Genomic DNA, 16,619 nt, shown 5'->3' on the forward strand with positions numbered 1-16,619 from the left:
GAGGTACCCGGCGTTGCCCGGTGTGGAAAGTGAGGGGGTGAATTAGCATTAGTAAGTCCCGGTAGAGAGAGGTGTTAAAAAAAAGTGGTAGTGGTGGTGGGGTGATCAAAACAACAGTAGGCAGACCGGGTGGAGAGAGCGGTAGTAACGGTGTGTGTAGGTGGTAGGTGTTAAAAAAGTGGCAGCGGTAGTGGGGGGATTAAAACGACAGTCGGCAGCCCATGTGGAGGGAGGTGTTAAAGAACACCTCCACAGTTTTCTTTAAAATGACTACTTGAATAGGTTTTTCGACTATGCTGAATACGAAAATTGCATTGAAATTTTGCAACGACAAGTAGTTATCGAGATATAAAAAAGACTATTATGCATTGTATTCTTTGGCGGTCATGTTTTTTACGCGCGCGCCATAAACAAAATGCATTTTTCTGAAACTGCCACCTCCTTACCCCTAGCGGAAAAAATCCACTTTTCCCAGACTGGCGACTGCCCCTCCCCCCCCCCCACCAAAAAAAATTGGTCATTTTTATATATTCGGTCCACCTGGACAAGTTTCTTTTAAATGATTAAATATAGGTTTTCGACTATGCTGAATAAGAAAATCTCATTAAAATTTTGTAGCGACAAATAGTTTGAGATATAAAGACTGCTCCCTATCCTCCCCACTAAATTAAATTCGATTTTTACGATATTTGTAAGTTGAAAGTACAGAATAGTTACAAAACACCATCCGCTCTCAATGTTAAGTATGTGTTACTAAATAATATTGCAGGTCCACAAGAAAATAGATAAATAAATAAAATTGAGAGAACGTTCAAACTCAACACTCACTGAGTAGGTACGTGCAAAACTAATAGCTGATTGGGTAGGGGACATGGTTTTGAACGTCGGCTAATCATATTTTTTTCAAATTTCGGTTACTTTTTGATTATGTTTGAAAGATTACAGTTTAAAGTTATTATCTCAAAGAAAAAATAGCGTCTGAAATAAAAAAAAAATATATGGAATAATTTTATCTCAAGTCTGAAAACCCGTACATTTCTCGAAAAAATTAATTATGACAAAGATCGTGTTTACATTTTTCTGGCAAGAGAAATATAAATTATCTGGAATTATTTCTAAGTGAAATATTCAGTTAAAGTCTTAAGATTAATACAATATATCTACTTAACTTTTGCTAAAAAGGTAATAATTATTCAAAATTTTGGCAGTGGTAGCAACAAAGTTTGTTTATCGTGTCAAATATATAAAATCATGGCGGCAAAATTCCAAGAAATATGGATGCGCATAAAAACATAATTTATATCAGGTGTTAAAAGGTCAATTAAATTCACTAAGTTACAATGACAATTTATTTATTTAAAAAGTTCAATTATTTATAGAATTTAAACTTGAAAGACAAACTGCATAAATGTTTGTAGGGGACTAAAAATTAGAGGACACCGGGGAGGAGTAATCTACGCTTGCTCTATGGCTGGTTGGTTTTTCCCTTTGGTCACGGGCAGACGTGTTGCCTTTTCCCTCTCAAGAAGAGGAGAACCTTCGTTCCACCACTAGGTGAGCTCTGAGAACTTTTTCCACCAGTCGGTGAGTCTTATCTAACTGTCGCTATTGTATTGTGTTTTATTGTTGTTTAAATGTTTGTCAGTGTATAATAAATGTGTAAACGTAATTGGGCAATTGTGTTTATTCATATATTTTTTGTTTAGTTAAAACTAACATGTTAATTAAATTCATTAATTATACTGACAATTAATTAATTAAAAAAAATTAACACCATTATTTATTAAAAAAATTCAAAGCAGAAAGAAAACAATTTATAATTATTGAAAAAATAACACACTTAAAAAATACAAACTTATGTTTAAATTTATCGGAATGTTTACGTGGAATTTAAAGTTGATTGACACAAACAGGCGTATCTGAAATTGACGCCGTGTAGTTGTAGGGAGGAGGTGGGTGGGCAAAACTTTTTTCTTTTTAGAACTGTACATCCGCAATAACTGACATGGAACGTTCGTATAATTTTTACCATTTTTTTATTAATTATTTTTTATGTTCCTGTTTTTCAATTTAATTTTTATTTACTTTATTTTTCAAAATCATATGAAAATTATCTTACATTGATGATTATAAGTTCATGCGTGCAATGGAAACATTAGAATCTTACATGTAAAGATTACGTTAAAAATGTAAAATGAAAGATTACAGCTTAAAGTTATTATCTCATAGAAAAAATAGCGTCTGAAATAAAAAAAAAAATATATGGAATAATTTTATCTCAAGTCTGAAAACCCGTACATTTCTCGAAAAAATTAATTATGACAAAGATTGTGTTTACATTTTTCTGGCAAGAGAAATATAAGTTATCTGGAATTATTTCCAAGTGAAATATTAAGTTAAAGTCTTAAGATTAATACAATAAATCTACTTAACTTTTGCTAAAAAGGTAATAATTATTCAAAATTTTGGCAGTGGTAACAACAAAGTTTGTTTATCGTGTCAAATATATAAAATCATGGCGGCAAAATTCCAAGAAATATGGATGCGCATAATTATTGAAAAAATAACACACTTAAAAAATACAAACTTATGTTTAAATTTATCGGAATGTTTACGTGGAATTTAAAGTTGATTGACACAAACAGGCGTATCTGAAATTGACGCCGTGTAGTTGTAGGGAGGAGGTGGGTGGGCAAAACTAAAGACTACGTTAAAAATGTAACCGTAAAAAAAGTAGAAATATTTTTTGCAATTATATTTTTTGTGTGAAAATATTAAATAAACAATGCTTAATTCAATAATAATATCGGTAGTTCGAGAAATTAATCTTAATTCGAGTTATATCAATTTCGTTAATAGAGACTTTAGAGGCTTTTTCCTATGTTCCTGTAAAAATTAAATATTGTTTTTTTTTATTGATTGTTATAATTTAGGATGCTTTATTTTCATGAAAAAAAATAAATAAATAAATTCATTTTTTTTACTCCAGAAAACCATAACTTTAGTAAAGGTATATTTTGTTTAAAAAATAATATATTTACATTAGCATTTAAATAAAAATAATTGGTTCATTATATTCCGTGATCATTATTTTATAAATACTGAAAATTTCATTAAAATTGGTTAATTTCTTGATTTTTAGTGAATTTTTAAGTAAAGGGAGGGGGCCAAAATGTTTACACATTTTGAGCATCGGCATTCATTTTGCACGTACCCAAAACTCACTTTTAAAATTACAACTTTTATTGGTTTTGGGATATGCTGAAAACGAATATCATATTTAAACTATCCACAGACTCCGAGTATTAAGACATCTTGGTCAAATAACACGGCAAATAAGTAACAAACAAGATTTTTTTTCCAAACAGAAAAATATTTGCAAACCAAGAAAATGCGTAAGAAAATACAATTGTAATAATAATAATAATACATTGAATTAAAGCAACATTGGATTTTTATATCGTATAACTGTGCAAAAATGTCAGCGATTTGTTTAATGAAATAAAAGTGAAAGAAAAAGAAATTAAATTCTTATGATAAAAACTGGGCAAAAATTATCAGCAATTTTTTTCAATGAAATACAAAAAAGTGAAGAAAAAAATGAAATTTTTATGATAAGAAAAATGTGAAAAAAAGTCTTAGTGATATTTTGAATGAAGCGATGTAACTGTTTAGTCGGAAAAATCGTTTGGTGTGTGAATTTGTTCTCGCGGGTTTGCTTTCAGATATTCTTGTGCGCACGCGCATCAGAAATTCTATAATACAGGTCTTTATATCTCGCAAACTACTTGTTTCTGTAAAATTTAAATGAGATTTTCATCTTCCGCATAGTCTAAAACCGTACAAAGTCACAATTTTAAAGAAATTTGCAGATTATTGGTAATAGGGAAATCCTTCAAATAGCGAATGGGCCTCGCCTCTTCATCTCATCAATAGAAATATTTTTTAAAAACAAACATGAAATTAATTGAATTTGGCGAACTCAATATTTTTCAATTTTTAAACTTTAAAAGTCTATCAAAATTTTTCTATTGATTCAATTTTTACGATATTTTCAGGGTCAATGTGAAATTTTATGCTCTTTCCAATAAACCGAATATAATATTTTAGACAAACGTTATTCCCCCCCCATTTTCAAATGTCTATTAAAAAGTAAATAATTTATTTACTCACCAAAGTGTTATATATCAGAAATTGAAAATAAAAGATCAATAAATAATATATTCAAATTTAAAACAAAAAAAGTAGTGTTTTTTAGAAATTTATCTGTAAAGTCTGAAGTTTAAATCCTTTTTGTTTTTAAAAAACACGTTGTTTTTTTTTTGTTTGTTTTTTTGTTTTTTAATGAAACCTTGGTCCTTGCTCCTTTAATTGAAAAAAAATTAGGGCTTGAATTACATTTTTCGAGGAGTTATAAGCTTCGAAAGATAGCGGGTGGAATTATTCAATAGTTTTCATGAAATTTCTGACACTGCTAGTGGCGCGCATCATGGCATGTTCGTTTTTTTTTATCCACTTGTGGAATCACAGAGCGTTAATGGAAACTTTAGACATTTCCAGCCGTTCTTTTAGCTCAGAAGTTTGCAACAACTTGTTACAAACTAAGACCTAGGAGGTTAAGGTATTGAGGTCGAAACTTTAATCGTTCGACGGAAATATAACTAAGGAAGAGTCCTGAGTGAAATTTGCCTTTTTGAGGGCATTTTGCAGTGACAAGTAGTTATCGAGGTATAAAAACAAAAAAATTACCAATTCTTTGGCGGAGGGCAGTGTCAGAAGAGTGGACTTTTGGCGGACCTGTATACGTGCCCACCCCCTAAAAATGCGCGTTTTTCACTTTTTGTTTCCCCCCCCCCCCCCGACGATTATCATAGATTATAGACTTATATTAACAGAAAAAAAATTGAAAAAAAAAATGAATATAATGACTTTTAATAAGAAGTTCTAATGACGTGCCACGTCGGTAAAGAAATGGACCGTAAGTCCGGTTATAACGAGAAAGTGAACCCCCTTCTTAAAAGTGATTAATTTTTTAATATTTTTTTTTCAAAATTGTTTCAGTTAATATGATACTCAAGTCCGTAATCTATGATAATCGTCATAATTTTTTTTTTTTTTTTTTCAATTGTAAAACACGTATTTTTAGCGGGCGGGCACTCTCGTACAGGTTCGCCGAATTTTTCCCCACTAGGTGGTAAGGGAATGGGTGGGGCAGTCTCAGGAAGTGTATTTTGTTTCCGCTAGGTGGCAGTGTCGGTCGTAGGGAAGTAGATTTAAAAAACATGGCACCCAATAAATACAATGCATAATACAGTTTTTTATATCTTGATAACTATTTGTCTCTGCCAAATTTCAATGCGATTTTCGTATTCAGCATAATCGAAAACCTTTAGAAGTTGTCATTTTAAAGAAAATTGTGGAGGTGGATTGGATCTTATGTAAAAATTTACCAAAGAAATGGTAGTAGCGGAGGCGGGGACGGGGGATCAAAACAACAGTCGACAGAGGTGTTAAAAAAGAAAATGATTGTAGCGAGGGGAAGGAATCAAAACAACAATAGGCAGCCAGGGTGGAGAGAGGTTTAAAAAAATTTCACTGAAGTGTCCAGCTGTACTATTCAAAACAGTAATGTTGTCATTAAAAACTTAGAAAGAATTCAGAATTTTATCGAGTGTTATTTTAAGATGGCGTCAAGAAAGCTTCACAATAGTTTTTGTACACCTGGTATAAACATTGTTTGCCAATAAAATATTTAACTTTATGACTAAAGTTTAACGCGTTTTCCAACCAGCATAAAGACATGTAACTTTAAAACCCATGAAATATAAATAAAAAAATGAATACACTTTTTTTCTGTACTATCAAAAAGGTTACTGTTTAGGAATAGGTATTTAAGAACATTTCACTTCTTACGTCACCGTCTCCAATTTTTATCGACAACTTCCAAGATTGCGGAATGTTAACAGACGTCATCGAACAAACTAAATATATATTAGCGTTTTTGCAAATAACTTATTTAACGAAAGAAACCGTTGATATTTTTTTTGTTCTTGTATTTAAATGAGTTCTATGATATTGTCCGATACGTCTACACAATATGAACCAAATTGTTTTTTAAATTCACTAATCCGAATTTTACCCTAAGGTAAGTGAAGCTAAAGTGGCAGCCGTTTATATATTCAAAGAATCTTAAAAGGTTTTGCATTAAGTTTGTTGGCGAACGTCGGGGTTTACCAATTGTTGAGGACTTGCATAAATCCCTTGAAATAAATAAATAAATAAATAAAAAGAAAGGAATACTCTACCAAATAATATTTTATAAACTTTTTGTTTATTTTCGTTAAAAGAAATTACTTTTTCGGTGTAAATGCAAAAATTCCTTCCTTCCATCAAATGTTTAAAATGCTTAATTGCAAGGTAAATTGTTAGTAGTTCTCTTGAAAAGTACTGTATTTTGTTTGCGTCTTGTTTAACAGCAGAAAAAATTGTGTTGTCTGCGAGTTGGTGTATGACTGCTTCTACAGCTATATGTTATATCTGATGCATTTGTGGTAAGTGTGAGTTTTGTGTCTTCACTGTCTTTTATGTAATTCAATTTTGTAAAGTTGCTCAAAGCAGTTTTAGCTTGATTAATTTTATTTCTTGCGGACTATTATCCTCATCTTTCTTAGTTGTTGTTTCACAACGTTTCGCCCAACTATTCCTCTGGTTTTCATCAGGTAGTAACCGCAACGTGGAAGGAACTCCGAATCTCCTAACTGCATTCTCAGCAATTACTGCCATCCACAGTTGTTATCGTCTCACCACTTTTTGGCCAAGTAAACTTCTGGCCGGTTTTGGGTAGGATTGAAACCGCTATCTTCAGACAATTCTCACCTTGAACCGTAGAGATTCAACGTCTCTATCCACTGCGTCACGTCATGAAAACAATGTAGCAAAATCAGGAACAAAGATAGGTAATAGTCAGTTTCGCCCTGCGCTGCCCACCTCTAGAAGAGAGGGATTTCTTGGCTGTAATGACCGTAGAGAAAGAAGGAGACAAAAACAACAACAAAAAAGGCAGAAGAAAACTCACTTCTTGCAGATACGTGGTTCATTACAAAGAACAATCCAACCACCAGAATCACCTACACACAATCTGCAGGACACTGCCTGATTGCTTTCCAGAGTCCTGCCTTTATAGCAGCTGGGAATTATATATTTGCATAATCGCACGAGAGCAGACACAATTCTGCGAAAAACCCATGGACGCCATCTTGCAACTCTCTTCCGCTCAGCCTGCACCACAGACGTATCCTAGGTAAGCTCTTTATTTCCCCTCATTTCGGTTATTGCTAATTCTGCTGCACTCCCTCCTGATCACATGATCACAAACAGGGCAGGGGGGCAGTTGTCTTTGTCGAGTACTTCTTTGAAGAACCGGAAGAGCACTTCCTCCTTGCCATCTTCCTCATTACTACCCTTATTGCCACCAGTCTGTTCCATAGGTGGTGTTTCACAATCAGGGTAGGGGGGAATATCCGTCTTTGTTGGGTACTCCTTCGTAAAGGCAAGAGGGGTGGTCATTCTTCCCCTTCTTCTGTATGTGCATTATATGGCTCAAAATCCTCTCCGTCGTCCTGCATCATACTCTCTGTCCTTTCAGAAGACATCGTACTGTCTGAGTCTTCCTCTTCCTTCGATGTAACAACATAATGGCGAGGGAGCAGATCCTTCATGTGGCGAGGCACATTATCCACCAAAATCGATTGAGGGCTGATTACCTTGGTGACCTCACCCTCGCCGAACCTTGTGGTACATCGATTTTGCTGTCTTTTGACCCACACGTGATCTCCAACCTGGTAAGAGCTGTTCTTGGGACCTGGGGGATGCAGTTGTGAGATTGGTCTCCTTTACTTGAACTTTGTATCAATAAATCCTGTTGGCAGGCGCAGTGAATGGAGATGTGTCGTTTCTTGGTGTGATGTTATACGAGTAGACAACCTCCTGTATGGGACAGCACATTCTAGCCGCTATTCGTTTCACTCCACTATGCCATTCCCAGCTGGAGCATATGCACAACGGAATCGCAAGTGAACTCTCCATTTATGTGCAAATGCTTGGAACACGTTGCTGCAGAAAGCCATGTCATTGTCTAAAAGGATTTCATGCAGCGAGCCATGCTCAAGGAACACTGCCTCCAACTGATGAATCCTGCTTGCCAAGTCTTACCTCACCAATTTCCTTTAAATGGAGAAATGCGATGGACCACAGTCTGTTAGAGTTAAAAAATGGAAGGTGCCATAATGCGTGATATCCATTCCAATTCTCTGCCAATTCTCGTTCACTTCCAGCTTTCCATTTTTCCACTTGACCGGCGCTGGGTCAATGAACTGACATTCCTCACATTTCCGTATGACCATTTTAACAGTTGCTTTTGTCATGGTTGGGCAACTTCTCCTGACAAAGTAGGTAGTGCGTCACACCCCCGGACGTCCACTACCTTTGTGAATAGTCATGATTTGACTCTCATCCAGCTCATGTGTGTGAACCGCACCTATCACCGGGTCAAGCCCGTTTTTCTTTTTCATTGCCTCAAACCACTGCTGTGGTACTCATGTCAATCGGTCAGTGATGTTTTGTGCTGATGGAACCAGTGTCACGTCCACTGTCAGCCTGTACTCTTTCACGAGCTCCTTGAGAGTGCTTAGCGAGAGCAGATGCGATTCTGCAAGAATTGCATGGGGTCAACGGCAATAAAAACCCATGGACGCTATCTTGGAACTCTCTTCCGTTCAACCCGCAGCACAGACGTATTCGAGATAAGCTCTTTATTTCCCCTCATTTCGGTTATTGCTAATTCTGCTACAAACAACAACTAAGAAAGTCTAAGAAACACTATCCAGGCTACCCAACAAAAACGAGTAAAGAAGTCATAGACCTGGACATCAAGGTAGACTTTGTTCAATTCTCGACTGAGAAGCTAACACAGATTCATCAAGCAACGAATGACAAGTCAATATTGTGTAAGTTAAAGATGCAGATTCTTAATGGTTGGCCAGAATCTCACAGAAAATTACACAAGGACCTTCAACCGTACTGGTCCTATAGAGATAAAGTCTCTATTAAAAATCGCATATTACTCAAAGATGACAGAATTCTAATCCCTAAATCAATGCAATCAGAGGTATTGGAAAAGCAAGTGGCAAGTACAAATTAAGAGCCAAGACTCGTATTTTCTGAAGAAGTATCAATAATGACATTGACCTATACAGCAATGCACCATATGCCAAAACTGCAGAAATCCCAAACTGCTGAGACCATCATGCCACATGAGATTTCTGTGCAACGGTGGCAAATCCTAGCCACTGACCTTTTCAACCTTAATGGAGCTAATTATCTTCTCATCATGTATTACTCGAAGTACCCCTTCATCTGCAGACTCAGTGAATTCTCCAGCACGGAAATCATTAGTTTTCTCAAGCAAATATTTGCTGAGCAAGGAGCCCCAGAAAGGCTCGTTAGTGCTAATGGCTCACATTTTAGCTCCCCGCATTTCAAAAAATTTGCTAAAGCATGGGATTTTGAGCATCTCTTCTCCCAGATACCCCCAATCGAACGGCATGGCAGAACGCTTTGTACAGACCATCAAAACAGTCATGAAGAAAGCCATGTTGATCAATCGAGACATAAACATGAGGCTGATATGTCTCCGATCAACTCCGATAGATCGTGTTATCCCATCCCCAGGAGAATTACTTTTTAATCGCAAACTAATCAGTAATCTCCTGAGAAAGTGCATGAACCAAAATGACTCTAAGGAGGAAATCCAGAGTCGTCTTTTACAGAGACAGTTGCCGCAAAGGAGACAACATGACAAACATGCAAAGGACCTCACAGGACAACGAGTGTGGATACAAGACCAAGACACGAGTAGATGGGCTCCAGCTGTCGTCAGACAAGCCTGCACTGAACCACGTTCCTACATTGTCAAGACACCATCAGGACAGAGTCTTCACATATACAACTAGCGGGGGGTACCCGGCGATGCACGGGTGTTTTGAGGTAAATCAAAACTCGGGGGGGGGGTTAAATAATAAAAAACAATGTTTTGGTAGGTGAGTGTATGAGGATCGAACCCGTACCCTTGAGTTGGAAATTAATGTGTGAAAAAAAAAAACGTGCTACGTTAACCATTGGGCCACCGTGACATACAACGTTTGAATTAATTTATTTAACTATAAAAACAGGCATGCGCAATAAAAGTTAACTCCGCTGCTTCGATTTGACCTAATTAAGAAGGTCAAATAGATGTCACACAGCGTTTGGGTTTGTTTACCCAAATTTGACTGTTCCCCCCCCCAACAGATGTTGGGGAGGGGGAAAGCAGCTCCCAATTGTCTAGATTGAATAGCAATTGTATGATATACAAGATTGATCAAAGCTGATTGCTTCTGGACGTTTCCCGGCGCGATGCCGAGAACGTTGTTAACTTTGAATTAGTTTCGCTTTTTATACGAAAAAGCCCAATCAACACACGAGAAGCCAAAATAGCAATAATTTTGTAAAAGTCGATGTAAATAAATCTATACGCTATGCACTTTCCTAAATCCTAGATATTATTATATAGGACCTATATAAACAGTTGTAAGCGATAGTAATGACCCCGGGAGCATGTGCGAAAGAAGCCTTTGCGAGACATACATGAAATGGTCACACACATTTTGCCTTTTATATATATAACTAGCAGGGGATACCCGGCGATGCCCGGGTGTTTTGAGGTAAATCAAAACTCCGGGGGTGTTAAATAATAAAAAAAAAATGTTTTGGTAGGTGAGTGTATGAGAATCGAACCCGTACCCTTGAGTTGGAAATTAATGTGTGAAAAAAAAAAAAAGTGCTACGTTAACCATTGAGCCACGGCGACAGACAACGTTAAGCAGGTTTTAATTTATTTATTTATTTAACTATAAAAACAGGCATACGCAATAAAAGTTAACTCTGCTGCTCCCATTTGACCTAATTAAGAAGGTCAAATAGAAGTCACGCAGCGTTTGGGTTTGTTTATCCAAATTTGACTGTTTCTTCCCCCAACAGATGTTGGGGAGGGGAAAGCAGCTCCCAATTGTCCAGATTGAATCTGATATACAAGATTGATCAAAGCTGATTGCTTTTGGACGTTTTTCCCGGCGCCCGAGAATACGTTGTTTGAGTTTAGTTTCACTTTATTTATACTAAAAAGCCCGATCAACACGCGAGAAGCCAAAATAGCAATAATTTTGTAAAAATCGACGTAAATAAATCTATACGCTACGCGCTTTTCTAATTCCTAGATATTATTATATAGGACCTATATAAACAGTTTTAAGCGATAGTAATGAACCCGGGAGCGTGTGCGAGAAAAGCCTTTTGAAGACATACAGGAAATGGTCACACACATTTTGCCTTTTATATATATAGACTAGCCTAGAAGAAGAAGAAGATGCATTCTCACATCATACTCAGCTTACATCACCCAATATTTCAGACATCCTGCAGAAATTCCCAATACACATGCAAGCATCTACACCCCATCTGCAGAAACATAGAGTCCTGCACATATAACACAGTCCAGTACTAATGAACCATTTGGAACAATCATAAGATTTCATTATATAATGTTATAAATTGAATTTTAAAAACAATTCTTAATGCTGCAATGTTTTAAGTTATAAATTTATTATATTTTTACTAGAATATTTTGTCTTTTTTTTCCAGTTTTAACAACTAGTCCTTTACTTTTCTATGTTTAAGCTTAACCGTATTACTTTTCATGCTCGCATTTTTCTATTGTAATCCATGATTTTCCCAAGCTTCCAATAAATCCACTTGTTCTTTGTTTAATTTCAGTCTTATTTTTTTTTTTGCCCCTATAAACATAACATACACATATGTAATAACAATGTATGGCACTCGTCTGCTTTCAATAACCCCCCCCCCAATTATCTCCCTTTCATTCTTTCATTCTCTCTGTTTCAGTTGTTACTTCTCTTTTCGCGAGAGCGGTGAATTGGTAGCAACAGTAGTCACTGAAGCGGCGTGGTTGCTATGGAAACTAGTCATAAAAAACGTCCATACTTCCTTACGTTTTTTTAAAGATTTTGAACACCAGTAAATGCATCATAACTTTTGTCTTACTGAACGAAAATTGAAATTTTCTTTTCACAATATAGCTGATCGCCAATATATATATAGAGAGAGCTAATATAGGTGATCTACAAATTGTATTAACTGTTTGAAATTTGGTTGAAAAATGAGTGAACGGTGAAGTTTTAAAGCAGTTTAAAATGACTAAAACTACCACTTAACCATATATTCAAACACTACTGTGTTTGATATATATATATATATATATATATATATATATATATATATAATTTTTTAACCCTCCATATGCTAAAACTGTTAAAACATAGCCAGAGAATTTTTCAAAATATTAGAAAATAACTTCAAAACTCCCATAAATACAGTAAAATATTTAACAAAAATATGATCAAAATATCTTATTCAACAATGCCAAATCTGCATCAAAAAATAATTTGTAACAATAATAAAAAATTAAGTAAATAGAAAATACAAATATACAATCTATGGAAAGCTGTAATTGTAGAAACAAAAACACATGTCCTTTATAAGGTAACTGCAAAGTAAAAAGAGTAATTTACAGCTGCACAGTAACAAAAATCCCAAACGTAAATTCTAATAATAGCAACCATATAAATCCCTTGACACAGATTAACACCAACACACAATTAATGAATAACAACAACCCCCATAAACCCATTAAACAATTTAGTACAACCAAACGTCTTGCATAACAATACCACTATTAATCAAATGGAAAGCAACTATTACAACTCTATTAAGCAAAATGTCATATATTTTGGATCTACTTCAGGACTTATAAAACAGAATCTCCACATATAAACACTCTTTCAAACAAAGATCCTTTAAAAAAAAAAAACAGCATTAGCAAAATATATTTGGCATCTCAAAGATACGAATATCTCTTTTAATTTGAAATGGAAAATACTAGGCTCTTGTAAAGCATATAAACCTAGTGACAAATTTTGCACCCTTTGTAGATCTTAAGCTCTGGCTATATTAAAATTCAATGACAATAAATCAACATGTTTAACCCATAAAGACAAAATATTTTCCGGATGTTTTCATAAACGGTAGATGAAGTTTACCAGATTTGAACCCCCATAAAGTAATATTAACAACCTGATTATTAATCTGATTATTATCGTTTATAATTATTAATAATATTATTAGTACTAATTTAATAACTATTATTATTTTTACTTATTTTAATAGTATTATTACTATTGTTATTATTATTATAACTATCATCATTATTATCATATTAATTATATTATCACAAATATTATTATCATTACTTAGCATTGCTTATATTTTATATATTATCATTACTTAGCATTGCTTTATTTTATATATTATCATTACTTAGCATTGCTTACATTTTATATATTATCATTACTTAGCATTGTTTATATTTTATATATTATCATTACTTAGCATTGCTTTATTTTATATATTATCATTACTTAGCATTGCTTATATTTTATATATTATCATTACTATGCATTTCTTTATTTTACATATTATCATTACTTATCATTGCTTATTTTATATATTATCATTACTTAGCATTGCTTTATTTTATATATTATCATTACTTAGCATTGCTTACATTTTATATATTATCATTACTTAGCATTGTTTATATTTTATATATTATCATTACTTAGCATTGCTTTATTTTATATATTATCATTACTTAGCATTGCTTATATTTTATATATTATCATTACTAAGCATTTCTTTATTTTACATATTATCATTACTTATCATTGCTTATTTTATATATTATCATTACTTAGTATTGTTTATATTTTATATATTATCATTACTTAGCATTGCTTATATTTTATATATTATCATTACTTAGCATTGCTTTATTTTATATATTATCAGTACTTAGCATTGCTTATATTTTATATATTATCATTACTATGCATTTCTTTATTTTATATATTATCATTACTTAGCATTTCTTATTTTATATATTATCATTACTAATCATTGCTTATTTTATATATTATCATTACTTAGCATTGTTTATATTTTATATATTATCATTACTTAGCATTGCTTTATTTTATATATTATCAGTACTTAGCATTGCTTATATTTTATATATTATCATGACTTAGCATTGTTTATATTTTATATATTATCATAACTTAGCATTGCTTATATTTTATATATTATCATTACTTAGCATTGTTTATATTTTATATATTATCATTACTAATCATTGCTTATTTTATATATTATCATTACTTAGCATTGTTTATATTTTATATATTATCATTACTTAGCATTGCTTTATTTTATATATTATCATTACTTAGCATTGCTTATATTTTATATATTATCATTACTTAGCATTGTTTATATTTTATATATTATCATTACTTAGCATTGCTTATATTTTATATATTATCATTACTTAGCATTGTTTATATTTTATATATTATCATTACTTAGCATTGCTTTATTTTATATATTATCATTACTTAGCATTGCTTATATTTTATATATTATCATTACTTAGCATTGCTTATATTTTATATATTATCATTACTTAGCATTTCTTATTTTATATATTATCATTACTTAGCATTGCTTATATTTTATATATTATCATTACTTAGCATTGCTTATATTTTGTATATTATCATTACTTAGCATTGCTTATATTTTATATATTATCATTACTTAGCATTGCTTATTTTATATATTATCATTACTTAGCATTTCTTATTTTATATATTATCATTACTTAGCATTGCTTATATTTTATATATTATCATTACTTAGCATTGCTTATATTTTATATATTATCATTACTTAGCATTGCTTATATTTTATATATTATCATTACTTAGCATTGCTTTATTTTATATATTATCATTACTTAGCATTGCTTATATTTTATATATTATCATTACTTAGCATTGCTTATATTTTATATATTATCATTACTTAGCATTGCTTATATTTTATATATTATCATTACTTAGCATTGCTTTATTTTATATATTATCATTACTTAGCATTGCTTATATTTTATATATTATCATTACTTAGCATTTCTTATATTTTATATATTATCATTACTTAGCATTGCTTTATTTTATATATTATCATTACTTAGCATTGCTTATATTTTATATATTATCATTACTTAGCATTGCTTATATTTTATATATTATCATTACTTAGCATTGCTTTATATTATATATTATCATTACTTAGCATTGCTTATATTTTATATATTATCATTACTTAGCATTGCTTATATTTTATATATTATCATTACTTAGCATTGCTTTATTTTATATATTATCATTACTTAGCATTGCTTATATTTTATATATTATCATTACTTAGCATTGCTTATATTTTATATATTATCATTACTTAGCATTGCTTTATTTTATATATTATCATTACTTAGCATTGCTTATATTTTATATATTATCATTACTTAACATTGCTTATATTTTATATATTATCATTACTTAGCATTGCTTTATTTTATATATTATCATTACTTAGCATTGCTTTATTTTATATATTATCATTACTTAGCATTGCTTATATTTTATATATTATCATTACTTAGCATTGTTTATTTTACATATTATCATTACTTAGCATTGCTGTATTTTATATATTATCATTACTTAGCATTGCTTATATTTTATATATTATCATTACTTAGCATTGCTTATATTTTATATATTATCATTACTTAGCATTGTTTATATTTTATATATTATCATTACTTAGAATTGCTTATATTTTATATATTATCATTACTAAGAATTGCTTATATTTTATATATTATCATTACTTAGCATTTCTTATTTTATATATTATCATTACTTAGCATTGCTTATATTTTATATATTATCATTACTTAGCATTGCTTATATTTTATATATTATCATTACTTAGCATTGCTTATATTTTACATATTATCATTACTTAGCATTGCTTATACTTTATATATTATCATTACTTAGCATTGTTTATTTTACATATTATCATTACTTAGCATTGCTGTATTTTATATATTATCATTACTTAGCATTGCTTATATTTTATATATTATCATTACTTAGCATTGCTTATATTTTATATATTATCATTACTTAGCATTTCTTATTTTATATATTATCATTACTTAGCATTGCTTATATTTTATATATTATCATTACTTAGCATTGCTTATATTTTATATATTATCATTACTTACCATTTTTTATTTTATATATTATCATTACTTAGCATTGCTTTATTTTATATATTATCATTACTTAGCATTGCTTATATTTTATATATTATCATTACTTAGCATTGCTTATATTTTATATATTATCATTACTTAGCATTGCTTATATTTTATATATTATCATTACTTAGCATTTCTTATTTTACATATTATCATTACTTAGCATTGCTGTATTTTATATATTATCATTACTTAGCATTGCTGTATTTTA

The sequence above is a fragment of the Euprymna scolopes genome, chromosome 11, assembly GCF_053919585.1.
Source record: "Euprymna scolopes isolate OS-2025 chromosome 11, ASM5391958v1, whole genome shotgun sequence".
Lineage (NCBI taxonomy): Eukaryota > Metazoa > Mollusca > Cephalopoda > Sepiida > Sepiolidae > Euprymna > Euprymna scolopes.